Source organism: Zootoca vivipara, chromosome 5, assembly GCF_965207765.1.
Source record: "Zootoca vivipara chromosome 5, rZooViv2.hap1.1, whole genome shotgun sequence".
In the NCBI taxonomy this organism is placed as follows: Eukaryota; Metazoa; Chordata; class Lepidosauria; order Squamata; family Lacertidae; genus Zootoca; species Zootoca vivipara.
The window spans coordinates 65,515,557-65,539,019 of record NC_142588.1 but is presented as its reverse complement, the minus strand read 5'-3'; the positions used below and the strand labels follow the sequence as shown (position 1 = coordinate 65,539,019).

At 41.6% G+C, this 23,463-nt stretch overlaps 1 protein-coding gene across 1 annotated transcript in view; it reads left to right on the top strand.

The window, feature by feature from the left end:
* SPSB4 (splA/ryanodine receptor domain and SOCS box containing 4) overlaps positions 1 to 23,463 on the top strand; it is a 174,271-nt gene that overhangs the window by 9,667 nt on the left and 141,141 nt on the right. The window lies entirely within an intron of this gene.

Below are 23,463 nucleotides of genomic sequence, written 5' to 3'. Positions count from 1 at the left end.
GAAAGTGCTGTGATTATTACTACTACAGTGGAGGAAGTGGGGGGGGGAGTTCTTGGCAGTGCCCCATCTTCTGTGGTGGCCTCCTTTTCACTTATCAATGTCAATGTTGTACATTGTTGTATTAATGGAGCCTGGACTCCATGCCTCTTAGTCCCAAAGCGTCATGATCCCAGGCAAGTCCTAACTGTTATGTATTCAGTGGTCTGTGTTTGCCTGAGCTTGAGTCTGGACTAAGGATTCTTGAGCCCCTGTGTTCTGATTTGATACATGATATCCAATCATAGAACATTTCAGGATTTGGGCCTCTGCCATTGACCCTTAAACTCTGAGTCATGATTGGAAGTTTAGACAGCCAATCACGTTGGGAGTGGGAGTGGCCCAGGCCTTCAGAAATGTATATACAGGTAAGCAGTTGCTTTGCCCCTATTGTACAGTTCTGTTAGTTCAATAAAGGTTCTTGCTGTTATCACTGTGTCTTGCCTCGTGGTAACCTACCTACACTTCACTATGAACTTCACTGCTGACCAAACTTCTTCGTGACAGTTTACAACCATTTTTATACTACTACTACTACTACTACTACTACTACTACTAATTGTTAGGATCTCTTACTCACAAGTAGGACCCTGGCAGAGACACATGCCCAACTGGCATGTTCCCTCCCTCCTGGTCGATTATTCAGGAGCTTCAGAAGCTTTCTTCAGCCTGAACATCACAGCGACTGATGCCAACTGACATCAGCACACTTACGCATCTGCAGAGTTTGCGCAGTTGCGTAACAGAACTCAGTAGCTCAGCATTTGGCTAATCTATGATTATTTACATATAAACAAACACACACAGAACACATGGCTCCCTCCCTCTGTAGCATCAGACAGCAAAGAGAGTGAACAAAGGACAATAGTCCCACTTCAGGAAACACAGTAACACAAACATCCTGTTTCCGTCACGTCCGACTCTGTGGAATGAAAAACATATAGCATCATGTGACAGAGAACAATCCCATGAATGCAAACATGAGGAATGAATCTCTAACACTACTACTACTACTACTACTAATAATAATAATAATAATAATACCCCTCTTCACTTTAGGTGGCTTCCAGTACATATAAAAACATGATGCAGAAATTAAAAACTACCTGATACAGGACTGGCTTCAGATGTCTTCTAAAATTTGTGTAGTTTTTTTATCTCCTTGACATCTGATGGGAGGCCATTCCACACAGGGTTCAAAATTAGCAGGGCGCCAGGTGCATTTTGCACCTAAAGATTCTCCATTTGCGAACACTTCAAAAAGTCTTTTTTTGCGCCTGGCTGACACTCAAGGATTACTGAAATGTATATGCTTTGAGGCTTCAAAGTATATATTAAGGATAGACAATATGTGTAGGAGTTTAACAATAAAGAGTAGAGTGTTTTGAAAATTCTGTGCTTCTTACTTGGTCCCAGTCAGGTGAGTGAAGCTGTTTGAAAGGAGCTTAATTTGCTCCATTGTTTTTGCATTAAATCACCTGATAAAAAAAATCAATACATCACAGGACCACATGGACATAAACAAAGATGCTTTACAAGAACATTCTGGCAAAAGAAAGTGTGTTTTGTCATTTACTCTTAGAACACAAAAAGTCAATGGGGGCCAAAGCTTACAAAGTTAATGAGACTATGTTAGATTAAAACTAAATGCTGCTTTGCCTGAATTGTAGATTTATCCTTGACATGATTGATCCTCAAGAAGTAGACGTGGAGTAGGTATTGATTTGGTCCATTTGATTTAACAAATGCATTTCTCTCTTCCCTTTCTTTTCCTGCCACAATATTTATGCACATTGGATCTAACCCAGTTTCTGATTGCAGCCCAAAGATGTTTGTTTCTCTTTCTCAATTGTTAAATAGAGTTGTTCTGCAGTTCAAGTTATTGTGCAAGAAACACATTTGAATAGAAGCTTATTTTCAAATTCTTCACCACACGTGTAAAGCATGAGAAATGTGAGTGGGCTTTCTTTAGCAGAACATCACAATGGAAAATAATGAAGATTAGTGATTAATGTGATTAAAGATTCAATAGGGCAGGTCCAAAAATGTCTGGTTTCCCCCCTAGCTGTTTTGCTTTAGGGAAACTTCCCCTGGAAAAAAGACATATAATAATTTATTATAATAATTTATTATTTATACCCCGCCCATTTGGCTGAGTTTCACCAGCCACTCTGGACACACACATAGGACAAACAAATAATATATGGCAGTTTTGGATAGCAGAAGAATCTGAGTCAACCAACCTTATTGTACCAAAATACAATGGTACTTCAGTTTACGAACTGTTCCGGAAGTACGTTCTTAAAGCAAAACCGTTCTTAAACCCAGGCGCGCTTTCCCCAATGAGGCCTCCCGCCGCCGGTGCCTTTCCACCGTTTGGATTCTTTTCTCAGACCGAGGTAAAGTTCTCAAACCAAGACACTATTTCTGTTTTATGGAGTTTGTAAACCGAATCGTTCTTAAACCGGACTGTTCTTAAACCGAGGTACCACTGTGGTAATACCATTTCCCCCAAGCTCATTTAGGTATACTTTAGTTGGACTGTGTTCTACAACAGCAGGTTCAGAATGGTTGAATTTCAGCTTCCCTGTGTATAAGAACACACAGCCATACCTGTGAAGAAAAAATAATGTGAACTAATGGATAAAGCTCAGTAGTGTGAATCAGCCATAGGGTAACCCCATAAACAATGTTTCATTGTGTAAGCATATTCCATATTCTATATCTCCAACAGTGCAGATGCCTCTGAATATCACCTGGTGGGAAATGCAGGTGAGCAGAGTGCCGGGAACAGGATGCTCTCAGTGTTCAAAATTAGCCAGGCACATTTTGTACCTGGCTATTGGCCACTTGCAACCAAGTGAAGATACCTGGGTGGCACGATGGTGCCTGACATCTCCACCATCTAGAGATGCATGCCTGGGGAAGACTAATACCACATTCCCCTTTCATGGATCACTGCCTTGTCATGGCGAAGGGGCTTGGACAACTCAGAGAAGCTATGAGCTATGCCGTGCAGGGACACCCAAGATGGAGAGGTCATAGTGAAGAGTTTTGACTAAATGTGATCCACCTGGAGAAAGAACTGGCAAGCCACTCCAGTATCCCTGCCAAGAAAACTCCATGGTCAAAGACAACAGGCATATAAAAGTTATGACGCTGGACGATGAGCCCCTCAGGTCAGAAGGCGTCCAACATGCTACTGAGGAAGAGCGGAGGACAAGTACAAGTAGAATCTGAGCTGATGAAGCAGCTGGGCCAAAGCCAAAAGATCGCTCAGTTGCGGATATGCCTGGAAGTGAAAGGAAAGTCCAATGCTGTAAAGAAAAATATTGCTTGGGAACCTGGAATGTAAGAACCATGAACCTTGGTAAGCTGGATGTGGTCAAAAATGAGATGGCAATAATAAATATTGACATCCTGGGCATTAGTGAACTAAAATGGACGGGGATGGGCGAATTCAGTTCGGGTGACCATCATATCTACAACTGTGGGCAAGAATTCTGTAGAAGAAATGGAGTGGCCCTCTGTACTGGGATGCAATCTCAAAAATGATAGAATGACCTCGATATGAATCCAAGGCAGACCTTTTAACATCACAGTAATCCAGGTTTATGCACCAACTACCGGTGCTGAAGAAAGTGAAATTGACCAGTTCTATGAAGACTTACAACAACTTCTAGAAATGACACCAAAGAAGGATACTAAAGTAGGGAATCAAGAGATAAAATGAACAACTAGCAAGTTTAGCCTTGGAGTTCAAAACGAAGCAGGGCAAAGGCTAATAGAGTTCTGTCAAGAGAACAAGCTGGTCATCACAAACACTCTTTTCCAACAACACAAGAGATGACTCTACACATGGACATCACCAGATGGGCAACATCGAAATCAGATTGATTATATTCTCTGCAGCCAAAGATGGAGAAGCTCTATACAGTCAGCAAAAACAAGACCTGGAGCTGACTGTGGCTCAGATCATCAGCTTCTTATAGCCAGATCATCAGATGCTTATAGCCAAATTCCAGCTTAAACTGAAGAAAGTAGGAAAAACCACTGGGCCAGTAAGACAAAACAACAACAACAACAACAACAACAACAACAACAACAACAACAACAACAACAACAACAATTTATTATTTATACCCCGCCCATCTGGCCAGGTTCCCCCATCCACTCTGGGCGGCTTCCAACAAAATATTAAAATACAGAAATCCATCAAACATTAAAAGCTTCCCTAAACAGGGCTGCCTTAAGATGCCTTCTAAAGGTCTGGTAATTGTTGTTCTCTTTGACCTCTGGTGGGAGGGTATTCCACAGGGTGGGTGCCAATCTAAATCAGATCCCTTATGAATACACAGTGGAAGTGAGGAACAGGTTAAGGATTTAGATTTGGTGGACGGAGTGCCTGAAGAACTATGGATGGAGGTTCGTAAAGTTATACAGGAGGCAGCAACGAAAACCATCCCAATGAAAAGGAAATGCAAGAAAGCAAAGTGGCTGTCCAATGAGGCCTTACAATATAGCGGGGGAGAGAAGGCAAGCAAAATGCAAGGGAGATAGTGAAAGATATAGGAAATTGAATGCAGACTTCCAAAAAATAGCAAGGAGAGACAAGAGCAATGCAAAGAAATAGAGGAAAAGAACAGAATGGGGAAAAACAGAGATCTGTTCAAGAAAATTAGAGATATGAAAGGAACATTTCGTACAAAGATTACCATAATAAAGGACAAAAGTGGAAAGGACCTAACAGAAGCAGAAGACATCAAGAAGAGGTGGCAAGAATACAGAGAGGAATTATACCAGAAAGATATGGAGGTCTCGTACACCCCAGGTAGTGTGGTTGCTGACCTTGAGCCAGACATCCTGGAGAGTGAAGTCAAATGGGCCTTAGAAACCACTGTTAATAACAAGGCCAGTGGAAGTTATGGTATTCCAGCTGAACTATTTAAAATTTTAAAAGATGATGCTGTTAAGGTGCTACACTCAATATGCCAGCAAGTTTAGAAAACTCAGCAGTGGCCAGAGGATTGGACAAGATCAGTCTACATCCCAATCCCAAAGAAGGGCAGTGCCAAAGAATGCTCCAACTACCGCACAATTGCGCTTATTTCACATGCTAGCAAGGTTATGCTTAAAATTCTACAAGGTAGGCTTAAGCAGTATGTGGACTCCCAGAAGTGCAAGCTGGATTTCAAAGGGGCAGAGGAACCAGAGACCAAATTGCAAACATGCGCTGGATTATGGAGAAAGCTAGAGAGTTCCAGAAAAACATCTACTTCTGCTTCATTGACTACGCAGAAGCATTTGACTGTGTCGACCATAGCAAACTATGGCAAGTTCTTAAAGAAATGGGAGTGCCTAATCACCTCATCTGTCTCCTGAGAAATCTCTATGTGGGACAAGAAGCTACAGTTAGAACTGGATATGGAACAACTGATTAGTTAAAAATTGGGAAAGGAGTACAACAAGGCTGTATATTGTCTCCCTGCTTATTTGACTTATATGCATAATTCATCATGCGAAAGGCTGGACTGGATGAATCCCAATCCGGAATTAAGATTGTCAGAAGAAATATCAACAACCTCAGATATGCTGATGACACAACCTTGATGGCAGAAAGTGAGGAGGAATTAAAGAACCTTTTAATGAGGGTGAAAGAGGAGAGCGCAAAACATCAAAAAAGCTCAACATCAAAAAAACTAAGATCATGGCCACTGGTCTGGCAAATAGAAGGGGAAGAAATGAAGACAGTGAGAGATTTTACTTTCTTGGGTTCCATGATCACTGCAGATGGTGACAGCAGTCACGAAATTAAAATACACCTGCTTCTTAGGAGAAAAGCAATGGCAAACCTAGACAGCATCTTAAAAAGCAGAGACATCACCTTGCCAACAAAAGTCTGTATAGTTAAAGCTATGGTTTTCCCAGTAGTGATGTATGGAAGTGAGAGCTGGACCATAAAGAAGGCTGATCGCCGAAGAATTGATGCTTTTGAATTATGGTGCTGGAGGAGACTCTTGAGCAGGCATCTCCAAAATGTGGCCCTCCAGATGTTTTGGCCTACAACTCCCATGATCCCTAGCTAACAGGACCAGTGGTAAGGGAAGATGGGAATTGTAGTCCAAAACATCTGGAGGGCCAAAGTTTGGGGATGCCTGCTCTTGAGAGTCCCATGGACTGCAATAAGATAAAACCTATCCATTCTTAAGGAAATCATCCCTGAGTGCTCACTGGAAGGACAGATCCTGAAGCTGAGGCTACAATACTTTAGCCACCTCATGAGAAAAGAAGACTCCCTGGAAAAGACCCTGGTGTTGGGAAAGATGGAGGGCACAAGGAGAAGGGGACGACAGAGGACGAGATGGTTGGACAGTGTTCTCGAAGCTACGAACATGAGTCTGACCAAACTGCGGGAGGCAGTGGAAGACAGGAGTGCCTGGCGAGCTATGGTCCATGGGGTCACGAAGAGTCGGACACGACTAAACGACAAAAACAACACCACATCCTGTAGTGTTCTATCAGTTTTATTTTATCTGCACAATCAGAATGAATTTCAGGAGCCAAAATGCTTTTTCTGTGCAGCCTGAGCAGGAGCAGTCACCATTAAGAAAAAGAGGTGGTAACAGGCCAATATCCAGGGACTGTCCCTGGATCAAATGACTTTTCTTCTTTAAGTTCTTAAAGTTCTTAACCTAGCTCAAGGTTGTCATTTGAACTAGCCAGATGTTTAAGTGAAAATCAATCACAGTCTGTCCATCATTTGAAAAAATAAGACTTTCCAGCTGTCTTACCCCAAAATGGTAACGACATTCTATTTTGGCATCTGTAATCTTGGTTTAAAGAGCCTAGCTTATATATCTGGTGCCTAGTTTATATATCTGAGTTTCTAACAATGGATGGTATACTAGATTTTCTGATCTAGCATACAGTACTCATTTTATGTTCTTACATTCTTCTGTAATGAATGGTAGCCAGGAAAGAGCATTGCGCCCCCCCACCTTTCTACTCATCCTGGATGCAACTTTAGTAGCCAATATCTCATTAACTGCATGAGAGAGAAATTAATATTGCAAACCAATAAAAATTGCAGGCTATCTGCTTTCAGTTGTTATGCTAATGCTTTTGTGCTTTAGAACTTCGTGAGTTATCCAACCTTAAAATGTCACTGATCCATCTGTCTCTCAGCCCTTTGGCATAACGAGTTCAAAACCTTGGACGTTGGCATTGCTTAAATTCCTGTGAGAAAGTTTCAGGCGTGATTTTTTTGGTGCCTGTCCCAGCTATTGAAGCAGAAGAGACACTTTCATTGCCTCTATCCTCATGTAATCCAGATGTCAAATATACTCTTCAACACAGAACGCTTTCACGCTTGTGTGTCATCTAGCCGCAAAGGAGAATTTAGCTCCAGTAGCTGAATTTTTATAGTCAGTGTTACAGATATACCTTCTGCCGACTTATTTTGCCAGTAACAGGTATAGGGAGCTGTGAAGACTCTTATATTCCACCCCTCCTCCCCAACAACACGGTGTTAGCTTTTCAGCTTTCTGAGATGGAAAAAAAAATCTATATTTAATTACTTCATTTTGACTCCTTTTTTTTATGCCTCAGGTAAACAAGGGACTTCTGAAAGGAGTTCACATTAGAAGATACTGCTGCATTGGGGATTTTCTGAGAAATCAAACGAACCATCCAATTCCTCTCAATATACTTGTTAATTTTGAATTTACCCAAGCTGCCTATGTACCATGAATGGACCCAGTTGGGAAAATTATATACTGCTCATTCCCCCAAAGACACAGGCTACCACAGCACCAAATTCTGCATTATTCTTGCTTGTTTCTTTGGAAATGTTGAGGGTGAGATTTATTTTGAGCACTTATAACACCAAAGCAGAAGCAAAAAACGAAAACAATAGAAACCCCTTCTATGTATGCATGCATTCTGTGTTGGTAGGTCATTCCCTGTGGAGAAGGGGGCTCAGGAAAGCCTCTTACATCCCTTCCTTGTTTTCCTACTATTCAGTAGTTGCTACCACCATGACTCCTTGGTAACACAGGCCCCAGAAAAGGGAAGAAACTGGGCACTGTCAACCAACTCACTTATGCAGAGACTTGGGCAAGGCACCATGCCCTTCTCAGCCAACATCTTGCCATTTTCTGGGGAAGAAAGGGCGGGCTTCTAGCTGTTTATCCCGCCCCGGAGGTCAAAGCAGCTTGCTCATTTCCACGTCAGATCCCTTGCCTCCCATGTCTATCCCAGAGAATGGATAAATGTGCTGGTTTTTATAACCCTAATCATAGACCTACAATAGCACGAAACCCAAGTGGTCTGTTCGGCTTCCCCAAAGCTAGAAAGATAATGAGGCTGGGCAGTACTTTCATTTTTATTCCTTGTCCTCAAGCCATTATTGGCTGGTTTGGCTACTAGCCTTAGAACAGAAGCTCTTGAGTAGGCGTTTCTCTCTAGTAATCTAAGCACCTGTTCTGGTCTATTCTGTTTGCCTCTTTTTCGTATTACTGGTAATTGCAAGTTTCTGATGTGTATTTTTAACCCAAAGGCACAATTTCCTGCTCCCAGTCTTTTGGTTTATGTTATAAAGCGGACTTTTAATTCCTAACTATGGAATCTCTGGTCATAGATTACTTGGGGTAAAGTCAGCTTTGTTGTTGTATATATGGCGGGTGTCAAAAGAATATTTAGCATATGCCAAAGGCAGTTCTTTATTAAATCCAGCGGGGCTTTGCTAGTTGTAGCAGTGTACTTTCATGCTTGAGACAAAGGGGTCTCATGATGTTTTATTGCCTTGAAGTTTTGATTTCTATCCAATAACTTTAGTTTTCTGAAAGGCCAGTAGTCCTTGAAATAACTCAGCAGTGCTTAATGCTTCCTTACTATGTGATGTATCTGTCTGTCTGTCTGTCAGTCAATCTATCTATGAAGGGAGCTGGTCTGTTTCAGTGGTGTCTGATTACAACTCACATCATCTCTGACTCTTGGCCATTCTGGATGGGACTGATGAGAATTATAGTTCAACAACACCTGGATGGAACTGTCTTGGCCACCCCTCATCTAATCACAACATGTTTGCTTGATGAAGCTCAACAGGACTGTGGAGGACAAGGAAAGAATTGCCTCTTTCCCAACTCTGTCACTTGAAGCTGGAATTGTCCTTGGAATTGTCCTTGAGATAGGGTGGGCTGCTCTCTCCCTCCCACTTGTTTCTATCACAGCAGCTCTCTGTACTTTTGCCACATGTCCCCAGTTGTTTGACGAGAATAAAAGGAATAAAATATTGGGAATGGAGAAAGGTGACTCAAAAGGTGACTGTTTGCTCTAGAGTGGTACCATCATGCTGTTCAAGTGGGAAGAAAGCCCCCACAGTTCTCTCTTTCCCTGGCACTGAAAGGAAGATGCAATACAGGAAAGGGAAGTGTCAGAGGTAGAGAAGAGGGTGGAGGCAGGCGGTGGAAGTCTCTTTTTACTTCTCTGAAAAAGAACTGCCTCTACTAAGAAATTATCTCTGTGGTTTCAGGTTGACATGACTGAATGCCAGCAAATGGAGTTTGGGCTAATACCATGATTGCAAGAAAAGGCGGCGGAAGAAAAATGCGACAGCACACCCAACTTGTGGGGTGCATTTATTTATAGAAATCTATTACTAGTTCATAGCTGGGTTGGTGGGTTGGAGGAATCAGTTGTAGAACTATGTCTCTGGTTTTAATCTAGTCGATGTAGCTTCTCAATAAGTTAGTTTCATAATCCCCAGTACTTACTTGAGTCTTCTGAGTTTTATTCATGTCTCTTTATATTTGGTTTGTGTCAGGAAGAGAGAAACTGGTTGACAGTGCTTCTTAAAGCTTCAACAAAAGGAAGTTTAAATGCAGTACAAATTGCAGTTGTAAGGCAACCTCCCTGCTGATTAGAGTATGGTACTGAAATTGAATTAATGAGGATTTTTTTCATCAGTGCTTTGACCTGACTATTTAACAACTTTCTTTCTTGTCATCCCTGATCTAGCAGTGTTGTCCAAATTCTAGCTCTAACATGACAATGGGGCAATTCCTTTGCACCCCAAATCAAATAAAGCTCTCTTTATATGTCGAAAGTGAGGTCTGAGCAAAAAAATACGGGTCTGCTTGCATTGCTCACCAACCCTATTTCCTGGCTGCCAATAAATAGATTGTGATTTACATTTGGCCCTGGAAAGAAAGGGTTAATGGAGTAATATTTTGAGAATACTCGGGGCAGGGCATGTTGTGCAACATTACTCCAGACAGATGTGAGCGGTGGGCACCTGGGTGTAAGGCCATGGTTTGTGGGAGGGTTTGTTTTACAACTCTCGTTGATGGGGTGATTTTTGATGGTGTTTTTTTGTGCGTAATTAGATTTTAGTACAGTGGTACCTCGGGTTACGAACTTAATTCATTCCGGAGGTCTGTTCTTAACCTGAAACCATTATTAACCTGAGGTACCACTTTAGCTAATGGGGCCTCCCGCTGCCGCCGGTGTGTGATTTCTGTTCTCATCCTGAGGTAAAGTTCTTAACCCAAGGTACTACTTCTGGATTAGCGGAGTCTGTAACCCCAAGTACTGTATTTGTAACCCGAGGTACCACTATATATATCTATGCAGAGATTCTGGTTTTGTTTAAAACACACACACACACACAAATTGAAATGTATTGAAATGTATATATTATGTCTGAAATGTATTGATACTGAAATGTACCCACACCAATCAATTATTATTGCTGTTTTGTTTGCTGGCCCGCCTTGAACCCAAGTCCCTTTGTGGAAGTATGGCATAAATTAATGTCTATTCTACTCTTTCCTCTGAAATGCTTAGCCATCCAAAGCTCAGGATGTGATTTTGCCACATTCTGAGCTTCCCTCTTCACCCATACCATATTTCATTGGATGCTGCTAGTGGAGGCATGGAATGTGATGTCATATCTTTTTGATTACTTGGCATTATCAGGGGAGAGAGTGAGTTTTCAAGGCAGCTGATTTTGGCAGCATCTTTGTAATTTGTAGCATCTAGTATTTGATTTGCACATTGAAAGGGAAAGTCCCATCACGTGAAAGGACACATCCAGGAAGACTGCTTCCTGCAGAAGTTTATATATGCAATAAATATATTTATACTAGTATTAGTCAAGCTTCTGATTACCTCAGATGAAATTCACAGCCCTTTTTAAGAGACAGGTGTCAAATCAAGAGCTTAATGAAAATAAGCTCTTCAGATTTTGAAGCTATGCTACATGAAATATTCATTAGGTTTCCATTGCAGATGATAATATTTGACTGCACTGTGTGGCATGAAAGTAGTTTTATTGCTGACTTTGCAGCCTTGTTGCTGCTGTTGATTAATATTCAGTTCTTTTATGATCTGACATGATTGGATAGTGTTGCACTTGAAGGAAAGATATAGGGGCTCCTTCTTCCTGAAAGGACCTGTGGTTAAAAATAAAAATTATAGGGAGAGTCACTGCGGCGTGTTTTGCAAACACACTCATTGTTGGCGTCAATATGCATGAGCCATCTACAAGCATGGAGTTCAGGATAAAATAATACCTTGATGGACAGAGCGAAAGAGGAGAGCGCAAAATATGGTCTGAAGCTCAACATCAAAAAAACCAAGATCATGGCCACTGGTCCCATCACCTCCTGGCAAATAGAAGGGGAAGAAATGGAGGCAGTGAGAGATTTTACTTTCTTGGGCTCCTTGATCACTGCAGATGGTGACAGCAGTCCCGAAATTAAAAGACGTCTGCTTCTTGGGAGAAAAGCAATGACAAACCTATACAGCATCTTAAAAAGCAGAGACATTACCTTGCCGACAAAGGTCCGTATAGTTAAAGCTATGGTTTTCCCAGTAGTGATGTATGGAAGTGAGAGCTGGACCATCAAGAAGGCTGATCGCCGAAGAATTGATGCTTTTGAATTATGGTGCTGGAGGAGACTCTTGAGAGTCCCATGGACTGCAAGAAGATCAAACCTATCCATTCTGACCCTGATGTTTGGAAAGATTGAGGGCACAAGGAGAAGGGGACAACAGAGGACGAGATGTTCTTGAAGCTACCAACATGAGTCTGACCAAACTGCGGGAGGCAGTGGAAGACAGGAGTGCCTGGTGTGCTATGGTCCATGGGGTCACGAAGAGTCAGACACGACTAAACGACTGAAGAACAACGGACAGAGCAATCCAGAGGCCAAGGTAAGGGCTGTTGGACGTGACCATCATAGAGGGAGTTGCGCTGGCAGGATGGCTCTCATGCTGCTGTACACCACGTGGTATCTTTTGGAAAGCTGAATGGTGGTCCAGAAAATGTATGATTTGGGGGACATGTTGTTGATCCTAGGTGTAAGGAACTGAAGGCTTCTTGTTCTTCAGGTACATCCCACCCATGAGGAGCCTTCACCAATCACTGGAACTAGTATAGTTAAAAGCTTCTGAAGAGAAAAAAAGGCAAAACTTCCCCCACCTCCCACTCTGGCTTCAGTGAGCTGACAGAGCTTTGCATAGGACACTTGTTCCATCTTGGAATCTTTCCCCTCTACCAGGGGACGAGTGGCTTTATTTTGGATCATGAAAAGAGCTCAGATGATAATCCAAGGAAAGTTGGGTGGTTTTTCAGTGTCTTGTACATGTGTTCAGTCTCCTTTAAATTACACCTATTAATTTTGATTTGTCATAAACCGGCTTCTTGTTTGTGAAATTACCCGTATGATTTTCCTACTGCCAATGAAATAACTATCAGTGAGGGCAATGAAACATGAAGGGTTGGAGGAAATCTGAAGCAAACACAAATGATGGAATTTTTCATTTGCTTCTTTTGTTTTCTTCATTGTAATAATAATAATAATAATAATAATAATAATAATAATAATAATAATAATAATTAATTTCTATCCCACCCATCTGGGTGGTTCCCAACAGAATAATAATAATAATAATAATAATAATAATAATAATAATAATAATGCAACCAAACATTTAAAACTTCCCTAAATAGGGAATAATGGATAATGATCTAATTCCTCATTTTCATTTGGAATATAGCCTATTATAATAATTATATAGGTTCTCTCAAACTCCACCAAAGCAGGCTCAAGCTTCTAAAGTTTAGAGACATTTTATTCAGGTGGGCTTCCAACTTGTATTCCCTGTTCCCAAACACATCTGAAGCATAGCTGTCAAGTTTTCCCTTTTCTCGTGAGGAAGCCTATTCAGCATAAGGGAATTTCCCTTTAAAAAAGGGAGAACTTGACAGCTGTGATCTGAAGTGTCAGATCAGGTGACGGTGGGTGGGAGAGAGTCCTGTGCCAATTTTATCTGGAGAAGGTTAAGTGCACTAGAGTTCCATTGAAATCAGCTTTTTGCTTAGAGCTGATTCTAAGTGGGAATCCAGGGTACTTAAATCTGTCAAGACTGTACCTATAATTTTTATTTCTCTGAGGCGCTGCTACTTGCTATTATATTCTTTTTTAAATGGCAGTAAAATCAGGCTAAATGAATGGTTTTCAGGGGGACGGGGAGATGTCCTGTAGGCTTGCAACTATCATAGTACTAGAAGCCAGAAGGGAGCATTTCAGCCCCAGGTTTACATCCCCAGCTACTGGCCTTGCTGGCTGGAGCTGATAGGAGTTGTAGTGCAACAATACTTGGTTCCCCATCTCTGGTCTACACTTTGTGAAGACATGTTGTCTGTACCATTTGAGCCATTGGGACCCTGGAGAATAGGCAATAGTTTGTAGCATGTACAGTAGGGACTGATAGTCAGAGTCTGTATTCACCTGAAGGTCCAGAATAAGAAAGCAGGAACAGTCGGACTCATGAATGAGTTTCAGGTGGGAACTGAGTCCTTCTATTGTCTCTCAACAGAATTGTTCAGATTTCTCAGTGGAGGAAGTTAGACTGCTAGAATCTTGGCTCCATACCAGTTCTCCGAATCTGTCATTTTAATCAGTGTTAGTATAAAAGCTGAATTACTCCTTTCCTGTTGAGTTGTGATATAATTATTTTTAAATGTAGTAAAATAAGGAAGAATTGTGTTTTTGATAACAAGCTCCTTCCTTTCTTGTTACAAAGTAACTACTTATTTTTTTAGCTACTATAAAAATTAAAGTTTTATTACTTCTTTTCTTGATTTTTACAATGACCTATTTATTATTCCTTATTCACCTGGCATATGCATTTCATCTCTATGAAATTGCTGTGCACTCCTGGCTAGTCGCAGCTTTCTTCATCTCAGCAATATAATTTTATGTGCGGAAGCACACTGTTGGAGGGTCAGAAGTCCAGGTTAATCTACATCAGATCACCCAAATATCTAGCAGTAGGTAGTAAACACCTTTCGCCCTGCTCTAGAGTATCTCTAGATGGTGGGATCTGTGGTAATTATTAATTACATCGGTGTCCATTGCCATTCATACTGTATTTACTGTGGTACAGTATATGTATATGCATGAAGTTAGTCCTCCAGGCTAAAGAGTTACAGGGGTAGAGTGCCTTGCTGATACTCCTTGCTGCTGCTGGATTGCCACTTGTTGGTATTCATTACAGCTGTGAACTGGCTAATGTCCATATTCCTGCTTAACTTAAATGTGTACAAAGACAGCAAAGAGCAGTGGTGATAGTAAGAGAGCTCCCCCCCCTTCCCCTGTTGTCAGTCTTAACTCCATTCACTATGAAAGTTACTGAAACCTTCACCCTCTAGATCAGGCATCCCCAAACTGCGGCCCTCCAGATGTTTTGGCCTACAACTCCCATGATCCCTAGCTAACAGGACCAGTGGTCGGGGAAGATGGGAATTGTAGTCCAAAACATCTGGAGGGCCGAAGTTTGGGGATGCCTGCTCTAGATTGAAGAGGCTTCCACTGCAGAGTGGTGAGAGGCAAGTCCTCAATCTTAGCACTGGTTTTTGTTGGCTTTGTGATAATGCACAACATCTTGCTTAAATTCCAAGAGGTGTACAAAAGACTGCAAGAGCAAGGCTTTCCCTTCACCTCTTTGAGTCAGTCTGAAGCCACTTCACCGAAGAAGTGAAATTGCTAAGAGATGGGGCTCTCCAGATTGAGTTGCGGAGATAATTTCAGTTTCATCCTCTCGCTTGCGGTCTTTGTGCCCAGTTCTCAAAAGATTTAGCAAGATGGTGTTGTGCATACAAGTATTGCTATTGTCTCTCTCAGCCTCGCACACCAGTTTCCACAACCATCCACTAATTTCCTTTTTGGAGAATGGGGACGTGCTGTCAGTCCCTGGTGAAATAGGTCAAATGAAGGTTTTTAAATGGGGGAGGAAATGAATACTAATTTATGTGTTGAATAGCATTAACTTTCAAGTAAGGTTTCTGTGAAAACTCAACACATAGCACTGCCACAATTGTACCTGCAAAAACATTATAGACACAGGCTGGCAGAAAGAAAATAGGAGCCAGCAGGAGTGATGATTAACAAGAAAATAGTGGGGGGGGGGGGGGAAATGACACACAATCCACGGGGAAATCTGATCAGAGTGAAACTGTATAAATGTTCAAGTATGTCAAATGGATACATGCAGAATTTATGTATGTGTAGAGACCCAGTGTGGTGTAGTGGTTAAGAGCGGTAGACTCATAATCTGGGGAACCGGGTTCTCGTCTCCACTCCTCCACATGCAGCTGCTGGGTGACCTTGGGCTAGTCACACTTCTTTGAAGTCTCTCAGCCTCACTCACCTCACAGAGTGTTTGTTGTGGGGGAGGAAGGGAAAGGAGATTGTTAGCCGCTTTGAGACACCTTAGGGTAGTGATAAAGCGTGATATCAAATACAAACTCTTCTATGTGAACCTGTAACTGCGAAGAAGGTGAACACATGTTAGACCTCACAGAAAAATGAGGTCTCAGACATGTTGAGGAGTTATGAAATCAGTGGATTCATGTTTTTTTGAATTCCTAAACTAAACCAAATTCCCCCAAAGGGAATTAACTTACTGCTCATTTGCAAGTGTTAAGATTATTCCTGTGGTTCTGTCATTTATTATTGCACATTTTACAAACATATGCACAAAAATCAAATTATCTCAAACATTAAGACCTCTGAAGATATTCAGAATGTTGTACATTTTCAAAATAGCAGGCACAAAGACACCCACACAGAGAAATATGTTTCTCAGAATGCATGATTAGAGGGAGATTTGTACTTTGTCTATTTTGAAGATGGAAAATGACAACCTGACGAAGCTGAGAGGTATTTCAAATCTAGCATAGAGTCCTCTGTGGTGTATGAACAGTGGCAAGCACCAAATTATGTTCTGTATCAAAAATGGTGTTGCCACATACAGTATGCAATGGGAAGCACCTCAGTTGTATGTCAACAGCCGTGTTTTCTTTTCTGGACTGCGAAAATTGCATGAAATTGCTGAAATGGTCCTCTCTTCTCCTGGTATTCAGGTTTAAGTTCTGAGGAAAACAAAAAATGTACTATGAATCAGTAAACTATTTCACACGCTAAACAATACTTAAAATGTGTTTTAAGTTGTGGATGGGTGATGTGTGAGAGAAGGAGTGGGATTGGAGAAATGAAGAGTGTTGTGCTTTGGGGGGGAAATCATTTCTGATTAATTCCTTCATTTTTTGTGAACCCATTTACTCAACTGTGAATATTTTAAAACTTTCATAACAAAGGGAAGGTGACAAGATGCTGGCAAAGCTGAGAAATTCGCTGATTTAGGAGGCTTATATTTTTCAGACTAAGAATCTTTCTCTCCTGAAACTGGACCTGAGCAAAGCTTGGATAGACTGCCATGTGTATACCTGACACCTACCATAGCTGCAGTCATGTCATGTATATTCCCTGCATAGCTGCCAAGTTTCCCCTTTTCTCGCGAGGAAGCCTATTCAGCATAAGGGAAAATCCCTTAAAAAAGAGATAACTTGGCAGCTATGATTCCCTGGACAGCACATGTTAAAGACTGCAATCCTATGCAGATTTACCCTAGTAGTGAGCCCCCTTCAATATAGTGAAACTTTCTTCTGAGTAATAGGCACAGCATGATGAGTGCCCACAGAATGTGTGTGTGGATGTTTTGGTAGGGTCAGGGAATAAAACATTGCAAGCAGGAGCAGGGTAGTTTATCACAAAAAACGAGAATAGTGTCTTCACATTTTTCTTCACTTCTTAGGTTCTGCAAATGCCTGAAACTCACTCTTTGTTTTAAAATGAAATCTGGAAAACTTGGGTTTGTGGTTTATCTGGGGAGGGGGCAACTGCTGCCCTTGCAGCCCCCTCCTCTAGATGCCCGTGCATAGCATTGTGCTGCATATCTTCAATTCTCTATCTTAATTTAGTAATTCAAGACTTTGCGTACTTTGAACAATAATGGCTGCAGTCCCCCCACATTTTGGAACTACTGTACACATTTTTTTAACTACACCCATCGCTGTGATCAAGGAAAAATGTTATCAAGGACACCCTATAAAAGTACTAGCTCTTCACCATGGCAGTAGCTGATCTACAAAATCTTGGAAGGATTCCCCCCCCCCCCCCGAACATATGGTTAGCACCTTTGAGGCCTTACTGTATCCTATCAGGGAGACTTGCGTTTCACACAAACAATTTCAATTCTCATCCATCTTCAGTTGCATTTTTACATTTCCCATTTTGGCATGTTTATTTTATCCTTGTGAGACTTGGCTCCGATGCGCACCCCCCCCCCAAATTCCTTCAAATATTATTATGTTAGTAAGCACGCCATTGCAAAAGTTGTACAGCAATTAAACAAAATGGATTTTATTGATGAGTCTCATTGTAAGAAAGAAAAGAAAGCAAAGGAAAGAAAAAGAAAGAAAGAAAGAAAGAAAGAAAGGTTTACTTTCTATATATGCAGCCATTTTTTCATAAGATTCCCCTTTAGTAAGACATTTAGTAAGACATTCCACAAGCAGCTACTTAGAAGAAGGGAGATCCATTGGGGGAAAATATGATCTGGGAATGCCATCTATTAACAAAGCTAGATTGTTCTGGTTGCTCACAGAAAAGCTAAGCAATTCTTGCACATGCTGAGGCCTATTGCCTAGCTGCCTTTATAGCACACATTGAAGCAATCTGGAAAATGAACATGAGAGCATCCATTCCCACCTCTCCAATCTTTGGAGTGAAAATTGCTAGTTTTCACACATGTACTGAGTTCCTCTGTGGGCGTCCCATCAGGCAGTTGTTTCTCATTTCTGTTACATATTTTAGAAATCATTTACTCAATACAATGCAAGTATTTCACCATTGTTTATTATACAGAAGGTGCCCAGTGATGCCTGGGAATTATAAGAAACCAAAACAATTGTGGATAATGGATAATGCAATTTGTGAGTTTTAGGGCTCATCGTGCGAAATTGGCTTCCAAAGCCATGTTTTTGTCCACCATCTTGATTTAAATAGCACCTGATGGCCAAACATAGAGGAGGACCATGACCTCAGCCTTGGGAATCCTCATGCTGAGTTGAGCAACACCATCTCAAAAGGTATCCAAATTGAACCAGGTGACAGTATCTTCAGATCCATCCAAATTGGTGTGGATTTGATCCATTGCATCATAAATTGGGTGAACTCACATTTTGGTCTGGCACCTTGATTCAAAATGGTGCCCAGCACTCACATGTTGACAAAGACCATCACCTTTCCCTCATGCTGGGTTTGGTGACAATATTTCAAGAGGCATCCAAATCCATAAACATACAGAAATACATAGTAGATGGCTTTATTTGGACAACATGATAAGTCACTTTGCTGCTCCCCAGGCTTTTTTAATGCTACAATGTGCTGAGGTAAGTTAGAGTGGTGTACCAGAAATCAAGGCATGGGTGTGGTGAAAGAGGGAAGGGCAAAAAGAGGGAGACACACACAGATGAATTAACTGAAGTGGGCTGAAAATTGTGTGCTTTAATAAAGTATGGGACGCAGGTGGTGCTGTGGGTTAAACCACAGAGCCTAGGGCTTGCCAATCAGAAGGTCGGCGGTTCGAATCCCTGCAATGGGGTGAGCTCCCGTTGCTCGGTCCCAGCTCCTGCCCACCTAGCAGTTCGAAAGCACCTCAAAGTGCAAGTAGATAAATAGGTATCGCTACAGCGGGAAGGTAAACAGCGTTTCCGTGTGCTGCTCTGGTTCGCCAGAAGCGGTTTTGTCATGCTGACCACATTACCTGGAAGCTGTACGCCAGCTCATTCGGCCAATAACGCGAGATGAGCGCTGCAATCCCAGAGTCAGTCACGACTGGACCTAATGGTCAGGGGTCCCTTTACCTCTACCCAGGGCCGGCTCTAGGTAGACCCCCGGTGGTGTGGTGTGCTAGGGCGCCGGGCCGGTAGGCAGGGCACCGCGCGGCAAAGCCGCGTGGAAACCATGCTGCGCCTTGCGAGGGCGGGGGCACTGGAGCGATCTCCGCCCCTCAGCGCCAGGGCGGCCGACCTGCTCAAGACTGCCCTGCCTCCACCTAATAAAGTATGATAACTGCTTACAAAACTGTTCAAAAGCTCTTGATACAAATACATGCTTTCTTCAGTGTTTTAGTTTACCTGCTTTGAAGTTAGGTGCTACAACTGTGGGATATTATTGAAAGTCGTATATTGTGCACAATTCCACAAGTAGCTACATTTCCTTAATTAAACTGCTTTTAGTAACATCTGCTACCGTAGAAACTCAGTGAATCACAAAATGTTTCCAAACCAACTGTAGTCTCAAGGTACTTATTGAGGGAAGACTTTCACTCTCTTCCTTTTCCCCGTCTGGAACAGAAACACCCCATAAGAATGATCTGCTATATATATTGTTTATGTTGCCATCTGTGGACAGCCAGAATTGTTATGGACAACCAAGAAACAGGGAGAATTGGAGAGCACTTGAGCATGAAATTTCTTTCCAAGGAAGGAAGTGGGTGAAGTGTGCTGTGAGCGCTGAAAAGAATTGGAACTGGTTTTGTCCAGTTTCTGCAAATAATAACACTCACGTCTACATTAGTGAATTTTTAGAGGAAACCAATAAAACTAGTGTAGGGAATCCAATAAAAGCAGCTGAGTATATTGACCAGCAATAAGATGGTGAACAAATGGTCACATAGCTTGTGTTAAGTTCTTTTTAATTATGCTGGTTGGTTAACAGTTGTCAGTAACTAGTTAAGTAGATTATTCAGCAACAGAGTGGATGAGATCAAAATAACAGAGAAGATGAAGAATTGTTTATTTAGGACAGGGCTGGAACCTCAGGGCAGGGGGCCAAATGTGGCCCTCCAGGCATCTCTATCTGGCCCACAGAACTTTACCCAAGACACACCACTCACTAGATGCAACATCAAGCTAATGCACATTTTTGTAATGTAAATAGTAATGGGTTGAAGGATCAGGACCTCAGAGGGTGTGGAGGGGAAGTTTAACCCCCGGTCCCCAGTACTGCCCTGATAAAAAGGATGTTTGCATTAAGAGGAAAGGAAAGGTGAGCTCCCGTTGCTCTGTCCCAGCTCCTGCCAACCTAGCAGTTTGAAAGCATGCCAGTGCAAGTAGATAAATAGGTACTGCTGTGGCAGGACGGGAAACGGCGTTTCCATGCAGTCTGGTTTCTGTCACGGTGTTTCATTGCTCCAGAAGCGGTTTAGTCATGCTGGCCACATGACCCGGAAAACTGTCTACGGACAAACGCTGGCTCCCTCGGCCTGAAGCGAGATGAGCGCTGCTCTCCATAGTCACCTTTGACTGGACCTGACCGTCCAGGGTCCTTTACCTTTACCTTTAACCTCTCCACTGTAGGAGGTGATATGGCTCTGAATATCAGTTACTGAAAACCTCAGGAGGAGAGAGTGCTGTTGTGATCAGGTCCGACTTACGGTCTTCCCATAGGCATCTGGTCAGCCACTGTGACAATAGAAAGCGGGACCAGATGGGCCACTGGTTTGATCTGGGCAGAAGGGAGGCCAGTTGGTGGTATGGGGTCTTTTTGCTGTTCTGTGGTATTGTGAGGGGAATACTGTTTGTATGGGGTACATTTTTTCTTCACATTGCAATGAAGTCGAAGCAAAATTCCAAGTATGGTTGATACTTGGCCAATAAATTATTCTATTCTATTATTCTATTCTATTCTATTCATGTCTGCAGAGCTGAAATATATGCATTGGTTTCTAGAGGAGCTAGAAGAGTCTCTTTCCCCCACTGCCCCATGCATGTCCTGTCTTATTTGCATATAGCTGGGAGCTGAATAGAAAGTTAACTCCATGCTAGTGCAGATGGAGCCATTGATTCTTAAGGATACACTTTATGTTGGATGTGTTGTGGTTCTGCTGTTCAGTTTATTGAAATATTACGTCAAAGCATCTGACTGGCTAAAAAACCTCAGGGAACTCTTATCATTTCCTGCCCTGATTTAAAGGTCATTTCGCCCTCTATGACTTCTGGCCTCAAAAGTCAAGATGTTTTCTTAACAATATTGATTTGCTGCCTCTAGCATTTGCTGGAGGTTCTTAAAAATGTGGCCATTAAGGCAAAGAGGTGACAGTTGCAAACTGAATTTTGGAGAGCGTAAAACTACTTCTCCTGTTGATGAATCCATTCTGCTTGCAGAATTCCATGAAGATAAAGGGCCAGTTCTCACTTTGCTTGTGTGTGTGTGTGTGTATTCTTAATACCCTTCTGTTTTTATATATGCATTGTTTTTATTGATGTTATATATGTAACAATTTGTATGTTCTTTATTGCAATGTACGTCACTATGGAAAGTGATTAATAAATTAAATAAATAACTATTAACTGTGCAGATAGTTGAAAATGATGATCATCCCAAGTTTCCTTTAGCATCTTGAATATATGTATGTTAATGTGTCTCTTTGTAAACCAAGGACTGCTTTACAAATTAAGCAACAAGTTCTCTCCATGACATTTGGAAGTATGATAAAGTACTGTAGGAGCTCCACCTCTTCAGTTCTTGCCTTTAGTCCTTCAGTTACCCTTCCAGAACTTACCTGCCAGGTGTTTCCTAGTATTAACTACTCCATCTAGAACACATTACCTTAGTGTATATCTGTCTCCTTTGTTCCCTGCAGTTTCTGATAACTCTTGCTTGATATCATTGGTGATTCCTCCACCCCACACAGGTCAAAGCAGGCAATTTTTCCGATGTGCATCATAAAATAATATTTTATACCAGGCAATAGAAAACATGCTCATTCTAGGTCAACAGTTTCAGAATCATTGTAAGGGTGAATTGCTTTTATCATTGTGACCTAGATAAAGAGTAATGTGTTCATTAATTTTTTAAATTGTACATTGGTTGATTGAGCAGGAGACGCTGGTGTTATAACAGGATTGATTCAGGCTCTGAAAGGAAGGTATGCAGAAGTGAAGAAGACTTTTGAGTAAACTGAATTTTTAGTTTATCTTAGACCCTGTTACAAATGGAGATGGTATTTGAACTGGGTGCTTTGTCAATACTTAAAAATAAACACCCACAAACTAAAGTTATAGGTTGATTCTTTTCTTTCACCTTGAAGCCTTATTGAACTTCCTTGCAGTGCTCCTAAATTAGCTTTGCTCAGTCCTGTGTGTAGTCCAGCTCCCCAGGAATCATCGTTCATACTCTATGGATCTTACTGGATTGGGTGCTGAGGTGCCTGTCCTGAATGGAATGATTACTTTAATTTACACAAGCGACTACAATACAATGGAGGCTTCCACCCTAGCAAGGTGAGAGGCAGCAGGTTTGCAGATAGGTAAAGGTTGAAGGAGCAATCTGCAGCAATTGCCTGCTCACCCTTCCTTCAGTGAAAGTGTCCCACAAAAGGAGTTCTGCTCAAGCCTCTGTGTTTTGCCTCTCATCTTGATAACTCTGCCTCTGCTGCAGTATATGTTAATTTGTTTCCCTAGTAGTGCTTTAATTTAATAATCTGTTGGCCTGGAACCCAGACAGACATTTCAGAAGTTGTGGAACAGGGTCATTCAACCAACATTTGCCATTAATTTGGTTCTCCTATAAATGTTTGATCTGAAAATTGCAGTTGGTAATAGCTGCATGTAATCAAATGTATTCTATGCTTTTTGCAACACTGACCAGTTGTTAAAAACAAGCCTTTGTAAAAGAACGGGTGTTTGGGATTTTAAATGCTGCACTCGCAATAGTTCTGGGACTTCAGGGAGATTTAGCAGAAGATTTGTCAGTGCAGACTGCTGTGTAAAGGTTGTCTTTGGTTACATCTTCACTAGACTTAGTTTTATAAATAGCTATAAAACTGTCCTTGACGGTAAATACTAGAAGGTTGTTTGTAGAATCTCATTCGCGCATATGTTCTGCCACAGATGGATTCTACATTAAAACTGTGCTGTGACTTATCTGCAATCAAGTTTGTCATAACTTTGAATTAGAAAGAGTTCCTGGGGAAACAGGTGCTTTCCTTGTTGAAATAATCTCATCTAAT